Source organism: Megalobrama amblycephala, linkage group LG22 (assembly GCF_018812025.1).
Source record: "Megalobrama amblycephala isolate DHTTF-2021 linkage group LG22, ASM1881202v1, whole genome shotgun sequence".
Classification (NCBI taxonomy): Eukaryota; Metazoa; Chordata; class Actinopteri; order Cypriniformes; family Xenocyprididae; genus Megalobrama; species Megalobrama amblycephala.
In genome coordinates this window covers 7,606,211-7,621,127 of record NC_063065.1, presented here as the reverse complement: position 1 = coordinate 7,621,127, position 14,917 = coordinate 7,606,211, and positions in this window count along the sequence as shown.

Below are 14,917 nucleotides of genomic sequence, written 5' to 3'. Positions count from 1 at the left end.
GATGGCCTGACATTATAATGAAAATGTCTTGTTTGAAGTGAATATTAAGAAAGACAACAAAATTGAACCCTTTCTCTTTCTTAATGCATGTTCTTTGTGTTTTTGTGAATAATTCGTCAGTGCGTTTTATTCCAGAAGAATATTTTAAAGAAATTTCTTTCAGTCTAGTCTGAAATTCCTTTTGGTCTGTCAGCAAGCCCTCTTGTTTTTCATCCACCTTTTTATGATCTAATCAAGTCTGGCAGAAATGTAAGTCCTGTGCTACATATTTTTGTGTAACATTACGTAAGTAATGTGTAAGTAAAATGTGTTGAATATCTCAGCTGGAGCGATATTGCAGTCATTGTCTTAAATATGAGAGATTGACAACTGAATGGTTATGATTTATTATTTTTATGCATGCCATAGCAATATTTCTCGATCATTGTCCTGTCATCTGAATAAGTTTTGTCCTTTAGATTTTAAGCCTTAGGTGGTCCATCATTAGACAAGACAAAAGAGAGCTGTCCATCAGTTTAAACCTCTCTCTCATCCGTTTTATCTTTGATTCTCTTTGATGTACTTTGATTCTCTTTCTACTAAGGGGTCTTGCTAGTCCCAAAATACTCTCCTCTTCAGATTTAACTGGATAATGGTGGAATCCAAGTGATTTTAAATACATGTCATACATGTTTTTTCTCTGTGTCAAAATGCTCCCAGAAAAGGGAAATTAGTTCTTCTGAGCAAATCTGCTGCATTTCAGTGCAAATGCCACTTGGTTTGATATGTTTGCCATCCATTGCAGTGACCTTTTTACCCCTAGTAACTTTTAAATGTGACTTTAGCATCCAAATAGTTTTGGGGGTCGCTGTGGTTGATGAGGAATGTCTGAAGAAGGCTATATAGATCTGTGAGTGTGAATAACATCTAGAGAGACCATAAAGCAATGAGCGTTCTCTTTCCTATGGCGAGTTTCGCTTGTATTCGAGTTGTATTGATCTGTCTTTCAAGATCAGAGAAATACGTTGTGTTCTTTGATCTGTTCCTGCATGGACCAAGGTTGACAAAAACGGTCACATCACACCCTTGCTCAATGCTAAACCCTGCAGGAATTATAAAGATCAAACCTGAGTTTTGCTTGGCATTTTAAGAGTGCCACTAGGAGGCGCTATATGCTCAGCCATGAGATTCATTCATCCCTTTCAAATTCACACAAGATCCTCTGTGCTTGCAATACTGGCTGTAATCACTAGAGCGCACTGCATTGACTTTGCATCCATAAACCAGTGCTGCAGCAATGCATTATTTTTATGTTTCCAAAAAAGACATGCTTTATTGACCTTGCCAAAGGGAAAGCCGTTGACAGAGCGGGAACAAGAGCAGTCGTCTCTTGGCCATGTTATGGTGTCTTTGTGTCTCATGCTGTGTATAATTGGAGCATTATCCACGACACTTGTAAGCGGTTTGTCTCTGTCCAAGGGGACCTTTCATCCTGAATTAACCGCTACTGAGAGAGGAAAAGTCCCTTATTAAAGAAAGAACCTTATGTGTGTCAGATGTTAACTGAATTGCTCTGTCATTAAGCTTGTAAGGCAAGTGTGGCCAAGAAGTCATGTGTCTGTATAATTCATTTATATTGGTGCAAGCAATCTTGTCAGTCAGTGTGAAAGACTCTTTTAAATGTAAATAGGCAATGCTTTGTAATAACTTTCAATGGTATTTACATTGCACTTCAAAGATTACCATGCATTTCCAAAAACATGGTAATATCATGATACAGTGGGAGCATGTGCCATTGAACAATTTTGTTGTAATCATTGTCAGAACAATACATGTTTGACAAATAGTTTCTATTGGTACTAGGGCCCAAATATCTCGGACCACTATAGCTTCAGACCATTTTTTTATTAATGTTATTTAATTTACATTTTTTATTACAATTGATTATCAACATATTATGTTTTCTGTGTAAAAGATATTACAATTCTGTCAAAAAAAAATCTTTTGGATGCCACTTTATATATTTGAAATATCTTAAGCTACTTATCTTTTAAACATTATATAATGTTTTTAAAGAGTTAGTTCACTCAAAAATGAAATTTCTGTCATTAAGTACTCACCCTCATGCTGTTACAAACCCATAAGACGCTCATCTTCGTTACACAAATTAAGACATTTTTAATGAAATGCGAGAGGTTTTTTTCCCCTCTATCGAAAGCAACATAATTACCAGTTTCAAGGTACATAAAGACATCGTTAAAATAGTCCACATGATAACAGTGGTTCAACCATAATGTTATGAAGCGACGAGAATACTTTTTGTGCACCAAAACAAAACAATTTTATTCAACGATTTTGTCTGTCAGTCTCCTACGCTGTTTACGTTGTATAGACAGTGCAGCGCTTCCATGTAGTACGTCAGAACGCCAGCTCTTTATTGGCTGATGGTGTTCACGTGATCATCGTTATTTTTGTTTGTTTTTTTGCACGCAAAAAACATTCTCGTCGCTTCATAACATTAAGGTTGAACCACTGTAGTCACGTGGACTATTTTAACAATGTCTTTACTACCTTTCTGGACCTTGAATGTGGTAATTATATTGCTTTCTATGGGGATAAAAAAACCTCAGATTTTATCAAAAATATCTTAATTTGTGTTACGAAGATGAACGCAGGTCTTACGGATGTGGAACGACATGAGGGTGAGTAATTAATTAATTTTACTTAAAATTAAGTAATAATTTTTTGGGTGAACTAACCCTTTAATAGCTTAACAAAAGTCGTTCAGTGCCAAACCGACAGCAAGAGAACTTCCACAGTATTAAAAGTTTGCACAGACTAATATGCATGAGGTCTTTCCTGAGTGTGAGAACCTCTGGCAGATTGAAATCATGTGTGGCTTTTCTAATCTCCCCCTGTCGCCTGTTCTCACTCTCGACTGATGAGATGCAATTGTAAATATCTGCTGGAGACAGTCTGATGGTGTGTTTACTCAATGCTCTGCCGAGCTGCAAAGTAAACCATGACCATCAAATCTGTGACATCACGTTGTAATCAATATGATGCTGCAGGCGTAATGCATATATAAGAACAATAAAGCACCACGCTGCAAAGTTAGTAGCATTATAAGATTGATTGCTTAACAAATAATCAGTCCTAAAGAAGCCGAAATGCGTTGATCAACACTTTTACCCCCGGTTTCACAAACAAGGCTTAAGCTTTGTTCGAGCTGTTTTGATTTTGATTTCCACTGGCATATTTTAAAATCTGTCTGTGCCATCGTTTTATCTCAAGATGCACACCAGTAATGTTTTTTTCTAAGGCACATTTATAAAAGATACTTAATTCCCCCAGTTGAACTAAGGCCTAATCCTGGCTTAATCTAAGCCCTGTCTGTGAAACTGGGCCTTTATGTTTTAAAGCCTGTTCATTAAAGGCTTTTTAGGCTTAACCAAGTGAGTGCCTTGGAATATTTTGTTTTTTTTATATATATACACATATATATTTTTACATATATACATATATATATATATACACATATTATTATATTTTTTATATATATACACATATATAAAATGCTAAAAAATTATATATTTTTTACACATTAGGTTTGTAAGTTCAATGCATATATATATGTAGATAAAAATATAAACAATATACAATATAATAAAATATAATTTTTTAAAAATATACATTTTTTACAGAGTAGGTTTATAAGTTTGACAAGTGTATATATATAACAAAATATATAATATACATACATATATATAACAAAATATATAATATATATACAAGTATAAGTATATATATATATATACATACATACATAAAAAATTACACATGCATTATATATGTATTTATGTAACAAATGTATACTAAATATGCTTATACTAATATATACTTCTGTTTTCATATGTATTTAATGTGCAATCCATTCTTTCTTGACTTTGACTTTTTCTCGACTTTATTATTTGAATTAATTGTTTATTAAGCCATGCATGATGTCTTAATAGTAAAGTTTGTCTTTGTCGGGAAAGGCAACAAGGCAAAGAAAATATATATTCACGATGAGGAGAAAGGAGAAGAACAAATAAGCTGTATACGGATCCCATTCCAAGTTATTTATTCAGAGGGCAAAGCCAGCAGACTTTGTGTCTCTGGCTTGTGAGCGCTATTAAATTACCGCTGGATGTTTTTAATTACCGCCCATAAATGGAGCAACACAGCGCGCTCAGAGCGCTTCAGCCCCCCGTCTTCAGTTCTGCAGGGGAGGGCGGCCTTGGTCCCTCCTCGTCCCGGTGGTCTTCCTGTGTGTTTGTGTATGTGTGTTTATGTAATGTAAGCGTTAGAAAGTGTGCTCTTTTTTAGGGAAAAGTGAGCGTTCACGCCGCTGGTGGAAGGGAGGAAATAGCTAATAAAACAAGGGTGAAAACGGAGTGAGGGAGAGAAAGGGAAGCAAGGAAAATGGGACGGGGTGGGAACGGGGCTCTGATCCACTTAATTGCTCTTAAATTAAAAGAGTTTTGGCTTCTTGCATACTGTTTAAGGAGACTTAAACGCAATCCCAGATGTACGGCCGCAAAGCGTCACTCTCACTGGCCCTGCAGGCTGTAATCCGTCTCCTGCATTGGTGCCATCAGTAATAGCACTTGTCGCCAGTAGAATTGCTGTTAATGTCTCTTTTAAAACCTCAAATCTGGTGCCATATATTTTCTGGAGCTGTGTATGTCGAATCAAACAGAGCAACTCGGCTACTTAAAGTTTGTTTGACCTTATTTTACACACAGGGCCTTTTAAAGCAAAGAGAGTCAGTAAATCGCTTGTTCACTATTAGGATATGAAACATTTTTGGTGTCGATATCAGCAGTTTGTCTTTTGTGAGGCGTGACAGGCAAATGGACCAGCACGTCAATTCAACTCCAAATGCTTTTGATAAAACTCAAGGCAATAGCGAGCCATCAAATGACGTTGTCCTGTGCTTTTGTCAAAAGTGAGATTGCAGAAATGTGCTGTCGCAAGTCATAAAAGTCACCAGGCTCACTGTATAGTGTGCATGGCCAGAAACATACTTGTACATACTTAACGTGTGCTTTGCATTACAGTGATGGTAACAAATATCTCAAGAGGATGATGCAGTTAAAGGATAGTTCACCCAAAAATGAAAATGGGGTTGTATGGATTACCGTCATGATTGCTGTGCGTGTGTTTTTTTTAAGTATCAAACGACTGGCACCCATTCGCTTGCATTATCTCACAGAGATGGGTTATTTTCCTATAAATAAGAAAGTCATATACATTGGGGATGGCATGAGGCTGAGTAAATTATGAGAGAATTTTTATTTTTGGGTGAACTAACCCTTTAAAAGTGATTGCACCCTATGTTTTTAACTAAATATTTTAACTTAAAGGAATAGTTCACCTAAAAAAATGAAATATCATATACTCACCCTCATGTCATTCCAAACCTGTATGACTTTCTTTGAAGAACATTTGCGAACCAAACAACATTGGACCCCACTGACTTTTATATGGATGAAAAAAAGGACACATTTTTCACATTTTATCTTTTTTTATAATTTGAGGGTGACTTAAAGGGGACCTATTATGCCCCTTTTCACAAGATGTAATATAAGTGTCTGGTTTCCCCAGAATGTGTCTGTGAAGTTTCAGCTCAAAATCCCCAACAGATCATTTATTATAGCTTGTCAAATTTGCCCCTATTTGGGTGTGAGCAAAGACACGCTGTTTTTGTGTGTCTCTTTAAATGCAAATGAGCTGCTGCTCTCTGCCCACTTTCCAAAAGAGGGCGGAGCTTTAACAGCTCACGCTTCGGTTGCTCAACAACAACAAAGCTGGAGAATCTCACGCAGCCAAAATGAGGATTGTCAGTAACTGTGTTCAGCCTTACATTGTTCAAACCGTCGACACTGATGGAGAGACTCAGGAAGAAGTTACAACTTTTAGAATGAAACTGGATGTTTCTGAATGGTTAGTGGATAAATTTATGTAGTTGCTGTGGAGTTGATTCAACTCATCCACTAGCATGTGCCGTCATGTTAATCTTTTGTGCAAATCCAGTGTTGAATTGGCCCTCGTTTGTGAAGCAGTCCGGCGTAAAATGACGGTATGTCAACAACACTCTACTACAACAACTCTTCCTCTTCTCTAAAGCAGCCCAACATGGTCTCACCCCCTTTGTTGTGTGTTTTCAGGGCAGGTTTTATGTAAATTTTAGGGTTAGTGATGTCACCAACCCAGGAAGAAGCTTGTTGTAGTCCTTAAAAAGCGATTTCTATAAAAGAAAATATCTCCCTTTGTATTAAACTTTGAGCATCTTAACCCTTGTGGTAACTTACGTTGCATTATGGATGATGTTTTGACAATATTTTAGTACACTTGAAGCCTAAATTTACATGGTTGTAGTTTCTAATTAAATTTAAATAGTATGCCTGAATGATGTTGAATCAACCACACTGGAGTCCAGAATGGGACTTCCTCAACAACAGGCCGTTCCTCAAATTCTCCAGTGGACCCAGCCATAAACCTGCAGAGGTCAGACTAGCAGACAAATGTTGTGGTGACAGAGTGGTTGTAAAGACAGTTGGTCCCTGTTGGTGCTGTTGTGGCACAGGCTGCAGAAGTAGTCCACAGGATGTAGGACAATACTGGGAAGGAAAGAGGAGGCAGTGAGAATAAGGGACATGAACCTGCCAACCTGTGAAACTCCGATATGGACAATTTCCCTTTGGATGACTTGAGCATTAGAGCTTCATTGAATGCATTCCATTTCTTTTAAGAAGCGAGCACCTTCTTAACTTTAGTTGTCTTGTATTATTTGCCTGAAAAGCCCCAAAAGTCAAATTTTTGTGCTCTGTTGCATTCTGAAATGTGTAAAAACAAGGCCGCCATATAGTGGAAAATAGCGTTACCATCTCCTTCTTCAGGCATTATTGGGAAGCAACAGTTTCTTGCGAAAGTTGACATATTGATAGCTACCTGAAGAGATATCCAGTTTAATAACATTTTATACATTTATGCATTTAGCAGATGCTTATATCCGAAGCTTACATTGCATTCCAAGGTATTTGATTAGTTCATGCATTCCCTGGGAATCAAAACTGTGACCTTGGTGTTGGCAGTGCCACGCTCTACAGTGGAATTTACTGAATTACAGTTTCAAAGAAATTTAACAGATATTGGCATTCCACCTTGGTGGTATGAATGTACACAAATATAAAGAAGTATGTTTGTTATGTACACATTTCTATAGGTGACATTTTATCTGTGTATTCAACCTTTTGGTCTATAAAACCTTCAAACTTTTTAAACTTGTGTATGCTTTCAGGCATGCCATAATTTATAGTGTGTCTTTATGACCCATCTTTTTCTAGTTAACATTTACACCTATCTCACTTCATTTTAATCCAATCTACATTCAAATTCAAATTGCATTCCATTTGCAACCTCATTTGAATTAGAATTTCAAAAGCAGTGTCATTGGTGCACAACCCTACTTTTTGAGTAAGCCCTTGAGTACTGCAGGATTATTACGATTCAGACATACATATTATGTATGTCAAGTACTCGCACATTTATTAGTGGTATAGAGTACTGTAGTGAGGACATATTTTTGTAGGCCAAAACCCGGAAATGCATTAGCATTTTAGCACTTGACTCCATCCTTCCAAAATCAATGGGTTTTTTGAATGGGTTTTGGGTTAAATGCCTGAAATTAGGTCTGTGGTTAACACACTTAAGTTTTGTTTTTATTTTTCACGTTTTATTCTGCAACACAATACATCATAATACCCCACTCGTGTTGTGTCTTGAAACGGCGATTGCTAACGATTGGCTAAATGGGACTACAGAGTTTTTTGGAGAAATTAAACATCATCAGCTGAACAGGTAAACTCATCTACTCACTAGTCCACTTTTACAGCCTTGTGATTATACTTGCGCTTTTGCAAACTAATAACTCAAAATTTCAGGGAAAATGTTCACACAGCAACAGAATATGGTTGTCATTGAGTCCTTAATACGGTTACGTTCACACATAGTACTGTTATTTACGGGAGTGACAACCGCAAATTTGCGCCGTGAGAATGGAACAGGACTGGACAACTAGCCTAGTTGTCTGTCACTCATATAGTGTGAGAGAGCCGCTATGCTAAGGGGTTTCTTTTGTGTGGTTTCACTTTCAGCAACTTACAGCGAGGGATATAGGAGCTGTGTGTCATCTGAAGGTTTTGGATCAAGTCACTATTATTCACTGGAGCCGCTTCCATCAGTTTTATGTTCTATGCGCGACTCAAATGCGTGTCATGAGACGCGAGTGCAAAGGTTAAACTTGATAGCGCATAATTACATTAAAGCTGCTGTCAGTTAATGAAGATTTGATGGATGAACTCTTGGCTCAATTGACCCTTCGCCGGGAGTTTGATTGACAAGCGATCTAACCAGTCATAACGCCGAATCCGCCATTTTGTCCGACAAAGCAGTCAGGAGTTAGAAGATTAACCTCGGTGGACTTGAACTTGAAAAATGGTGTGTACTGACGTCTTTCCGCGTTTTAAACAACATTCCTTCTGATGTTCATTCATGTTTATTTGATGCTATAAATGAACTAGTAGGAAGAGATGATCGGTTCACGAGCCGCTTGAGCTGAGGCGCTACAGCAGTCTGTCACGACACATTAAAGAGCCACAAAACAGTTTTTATTGTTCAAATTTCTTAAAAAAATTACACAATTTGAAAGCTAGGACTTTGTTTAATATCATAAGTAATCTGCTATGTCTTGTCCGTCGAACTGTTGTCAGTTTCCTCTTTGCTCCGCGATGTATTTTTCACTCTGTGTGGCGTGAGCGCCATGGCTTGTCGGACAAAGCAACAGTAACTAAGGGGGGCGGGTCTTTGCGAAGGGTCAATTGGACACTGTCCTGTCAAAAGTGATAAGTACTTTCAGTTTTATGGACATCGCCATCTTTGATATTACTTTGGTCACAGTTGTTATGGTTACTAGTAAGCGAAGACTGGCTTGACTGTCGTTGCACGTTCATACAGACAGTATTCGAGACGCGACATTTCAAGACACACACCTGACCTGTAAGTAAATGCGGTTGTCAATCCCAAAAATTGACAGTGTGAGCATAGCTGAGGTTTACAGAAGCTTAATAGTGGTGACATTGAAGTCATGTGACTGTGGTGTCTACATTTAGCTTTTTATTTTTGGTGATTGTATTTATAAGCTTCAGAATTCATATTTGTGAAAATTATCATGATGAACAAAACTTGTAAGAATCAAACTTTTGCAGTACACAGAGCTTATTTTCTGCACCAATCCAAAATCCAATGGAAAAATCCCATTGATGTTTTCTGTAGAGGGAACCAGGGTGATGCTAACTTCTGGGTTGGCCTACAAAAATAAGTCATCACTGCAGCGCTCCTCTGTTTTTCTGGCCTAAATTGTACCCATAAACATCCACAACAGGTGAATCTTTCCAATGGGGCCTTCAAATGATGGAGAGTCATCAAATTTTATTGGTGCATCTTGGCTGTGCGCATCATTAACAATATTAGATTTCATTCATCATTCATCTGTCTGTTTACTTTTGAAAGACTCATGAAAGCATGTCAGTTTTCTCTGTTTTGAAAAGTAGAAAAAAATGGCCGCAGTGGTGTTTCCTCTGAGGTTTTGGATGACGTTCCTCACCGCTGGAGGGGATGGAGCCAGTCGCGGCTCAGACGAGAGACGGAGCGTGAGTGGAGTCAGGATGTTTCAGAGGCTCCTGTGGCCTTGAGACGCAGCATTGCTCTGGCATGAGCTCATGTGTGCGGCCAGTAGGTCTTTCTCAGCACTGTCAATGTCCAACTACAGCGTCATCCCTGCAGATCATGCTCACTTTACCTCACACTTTGCTGACTTGTTTAGTTTAGAATGTATATAAGGTGAGTATTTGTCAGACATATTGTTTGGGCAGTGATTTCAACTGAATTAATGATGGTGACCCATACGCCACCCTATAAAGAAAGAATTATTTCAGATGCATGAATATAATCAGCTGTTGACAGCTGTTTACTCTCTTTATATTCATTTAGATTATGCAGCAAAGAGTCTTTTTTGTTCATTCAATGTGTTTAGCAGACGCTTTTATCCAAACTGACTTCATTTCATTCAGGGCCATCCATATACATTTGGATAGAAGTGCCTGCTAAATAAATTAAAGTATATGATATTTATCAGTTTATGCATTGCCTAATAATCAAACCTGTGACCTTATTGTTGTTAGCAAAGCTCTCTACTGTTTTTAGATGTAATAGTTAAGACATCATCAGTATTAAGATGTAGTTTTATCATGCAATTTTTACTATTTTAGTATTTACTATCAATTTTATTAAAGTTATTAACTACTATATACTTATTATATTTAATCATTTACATATTTTAAAATGATCTTAATTATTAAAATGATATTTGTATATTTTTTACATTTAGTTTATTCTAAAATTATTATTGCAGTTATTATTATTATTATTATTATTATTTATTATTATTATTTTTATGTACTTAGGTACAATGTTATGCTATTATGCTATATTATGAGAATGTCTAAAGGGTATTGTTAGGCATTACATTTTAGTGTGTACTACGATGGGTAGTGCAATAGGATTTGAGAATTTGGTCAAATAATAAACCATGGAAAAAAATTCATATCTAAGGACCAGAATATCACAGACTTGAGGTGTTATTTTAGTATTGTTTATATAGCTTTTATTAATATTTTGAATTAGCTTTTATTTTTATATTTTAAATTTTAATTTTTAGTCATTTTGTTATGTGATTTTGTCATTTTTATTAGTTTTTTTATTTATTTTTATTTCAGTTTTATTTATTTTTTTATAGTTAATAATTTTAGTACTTTAACTTAAACTTATTGCATTTAGTTGCCAAGGCATCAATTCTAATTTTCAGTTTTATTTAGTAAATTTGAGCATGCAGAGCAGTGTTGGGGAAAGCTACTTTTAAAAGTAATGCATTACAATATTGCGTTACTCCCTAAAAAGTAACTAATTGCATAGTTACTTTTAATGGAAAGTAATCTGTTATGTTACTTTTTCTCATCTGGGCTGGTCTTGTTTGTTTGTTTTTTAAACAAACACAAAAAAAGTTCTATTTTTGGCAAAGTTAAAGGCTCTTTCACACCAAAAGTGAAATGAATAAGCCTCAAGGAAAGGCTGAAGGAAATGCAGATTTACACCTGTACAGTAGAGGGCGCAGCTCAAACAAAAGTTTCAGCTGTGCTGCCATTCTGGATCGCAGAAGAAAGTTCAACACTCTTACTTCAGCAATAAAAACAAAAAAATTAAACACAAATGTGATGTTTATCTAAAGTCATTTTTGCTTATTAGTATGGTTTAATTGGATCATGGTAAGATGTCAGCAGCAAAGACATTGGTTAATAAAGTGAGATTAAATACGTAAAGTATATTTGTGCAATTTAACATATTTAATCATTGCCGGTTTGTGTAATATTCAATGTTTGCATTTCACTGTTTTTATTCATTTTGAGAAATACATAATCTTTTTGTGCAAGTGAGATGAGTAAATGCATGCTCACATTTAGTCTAGAACTACAATAACCATAATATTCACACAGCGTCTCTGCACATAATGGTAAATTATGTGCTTGTTTTAGTAAATCGAGGGAACAAATTAGTAAATCGTGTGCATGATTTAGCCTACTATTTTTTTTCCCCGCATGTCATGTCCGGGGCTCCGTACTTATTTGAAAAAGTAACTCAGATATTTTTTTGTAAATTTTAAAGTAATGTGTTACATTACTAGTTACTTGGAAAAAAGTAATCTGATTACATAACTTGTGTTACTTGTAATGCGTTACCCCCAACACTGATGCAGAGCAAATGTTTGTAATGTTTTTTTATTCTTGCATGAAAGCAAGCATGGATTAAAGGCATCATAAAGTTCCTGCATCTCCTAACTCAGCTCCACTCTGACATGAAATGTATCCCTGATAATGCAAACACTAGGAACAGAGGAGCCAGAAATAACTCCTCACGCAAGATGTGGAAGCGATTAGCACCGCATTCGTGTGTGTGTGTGTTTGTGTATGTGCGTTAATGGCAGTTGTCGGTCGGCAGAGGGTTATGAGCGACGCCAACAAGCAGGAGGTGTGTGTGTGTGTGTGTGTGTGTGTGTGCTGGCTTGGGGGAAGTCGTGGGGGTGTCTGGTTTTGTGCAAAAGAACTCATAAAAGTCACATTTGTTAGTGATGCATGAGGAAGTGAAGGCAGCTTTGGCACATGTGTCTGTGGTGCTAAATTAACTGTTAACACAAATAATCAAAGTGCAGGGCCCATTGAGTACTGGCGCCAGTCGAACAGAAGGAGGGGCCCCGGGCTCCGAGACTGTACCTAAAGCGAGGGCGTTGTGTGCGTCCTTTCCCCTCAGTGACTGATCCCGGATCAGATCTGTACTTTGTCTTTTGCCGAATGATATCAGTGTCCCTTCCTGGAAAGGTGGTCGGCCCCGAGCGCCTTTGACTTTCATGGCAGGTGGAGGTCTTTCTCTGTTCCGAGGGACTTTCACAGGATGGAAGTGCTTACAAAGCAGGGCCGTCTGCACCTCTGTCAGAGGAAAAGCTCCGTCACACTCCTTCTTTCCAGCTATTGTTGCTCCGGGAGCCGCGGCTCGATTTAGACCGTGGCTTTTGTGCTCACGGGGCTCGGACAGGCACAGGACGTGGAGTTAGGAAGAGGCGCTCCGAGCGTCGGATCTTTCTAATCAATGGGGCCTAATTGTGATTCTTCTGAATAACAGATTACCGTGAATGCACAGTCAGAAAGCCAACTGTCAGAATGTGGGATGATTATGCAACAAGATTAGCTGAAAATAAAAATGAATAATTCCTCTCTGAATGCTAGATGTTTTTATACAATGGCCCGAAAAAGTGTTTTGACACTTAAACCACTTAAAAATGTATGAATCACATCTGCAAAGAGCTTTTATTCATAATTTTCTTATAATCAACTGCTGTTTTGGCACTTTTTAGTGAATGCATGTTGTCAGTTCTCCTTATGTTCAGCACTCTTTCTTCGGCAATGAAAAAATGAAACACAAATGTGATGTTTATCTAAAGTCATTTTTGTAAAGTCAGCAGCAATGGCATTAGTTAATAAAGTGAGATTAAGTACATAAAGTACATTTGTGTTATTTAACCTATTTAATCATTGCAGGTTGTGTAATATTCAGCGTTATTAATTAATTAATAATATTTCACTGTTTAAATGCTTTCTCACGTTTAAGCCCAAAGTATACTTTTACAAAGATTACAAAGTATACGCTTTTTACACGTATATGAAGGGTCAGTGACGCAAATTTCATCATCAGAAGAGTACTTTTTATGCACAGGTTACACATGCGCATTGTTTTTTTTTTTGCAGTAATACGTTTATCCACAAGGTGGCAACCGTGCCCTGGGGGGGCATCGATTCACAAGGTAGTCGAAGAAAACCTGCATAAACAGAACACACCGGAACGCATGCAAGCTACAGCGACAATGGAGGCGTATATGGACGAGAGATTGTGCGAAGAGGTTAGAAAGTACCCTCATTTGTACAACTCTAGCATGAAATAATACAGATATATTTACATGGGTTGTAACTCGTGGCGAGAGATTGCTCAAAACTGCGCATGCGTCAAACGCCTGTGTACGCGTACGAGTCAAGTGAAGTATACTTGGTGCATCCGACTGTACACGTACACTAGGGTACCCAGGTTTACCCTGGACTTTTGTCTATAACTACAATAATCATCATGTTTAGAAAGCGCACACGTTTCTGCACATTAAGGCAGGAACACACCAAGCCGACGGTCGGCCGTCGGGCAGTTTTTGTTCATCAGCCGACTAAGTTTTCTCAGTGTGTTCCGCACCGTCGGCTGAAGTTGGTCCTCGTCGGCCTTTTTTCGGCCGATTCGAAATGTTGAATCGGCGTTGGAGCTCGTCGGGCCATCTGATGATTCTGATTGGCTGCTCTGCTACTGCCGCCTGCTGTTTCGGAAAGGCATTTCATCTCAGAACTGCAGAACTGACGTGCTGCTTGGCCGTCAGCTGTTTAGCGTCAGTTTGGTGTGGCAGGGCAACTTTGGACACAGACGCTGCCGACGTGAGCCAACCCCACAGTCTGCTTTCGTCTCCGCTAGTTCGTCGGCGTCGGCTTGGTGTGTTCTGGCCTTTTAATTGTCATTGGAGCTCGTCGGTCTGTCGGGCCATCTGATCATTCTGATTGGCTGTTCAGCTACTGCCACCTGCTGGTACGGAAAGGCATTTCATCTCACGCAGGCGCAGAACGAATGTGCTACTTGGCCGTCAGCTGTCGAGCGTCGGTTTGGTGTGTCAGGCCAACTTTGGACACAGATGCTGCCGACGTGAGCCAACCCCGCAGTCTGCTTTCGTCGCCACTGTTCCTGCCTTTAGGTGTCAGTCAATAAATGGGAAAACAAAGTAATCCTCAAATTTACACAGAGTAACCACATTTGACAAACACAAAGTATCGAAATAATTTTATTTTGAACAGTGTATGTTGATTTATAAGTTAAAATTGTTTTTTGTAAAATGCTTGAAAATTGTGCTTGTGTTGTTTTACTTTAAAATAAATGCGTAACAATATACAAAAAGGTTTAATTTGTCTAACTACATTAGTTAACATGAACTAACAATGAAAAATACTTATGAAGAATTTAATAATCTTACACTCTAAAAAATGCTGGGTTAAATGTTTGCCCAACCTGCTGGGTAGTTTTATTTAACTCAACTATTGTTTAAAAATTACTGTATTGCTTAATTAAAATTAACCCAAAGTATGTTGGAAATGAACATTTATTAATGTTCAATGAATAATTATTCAACAATAAACATTTATTA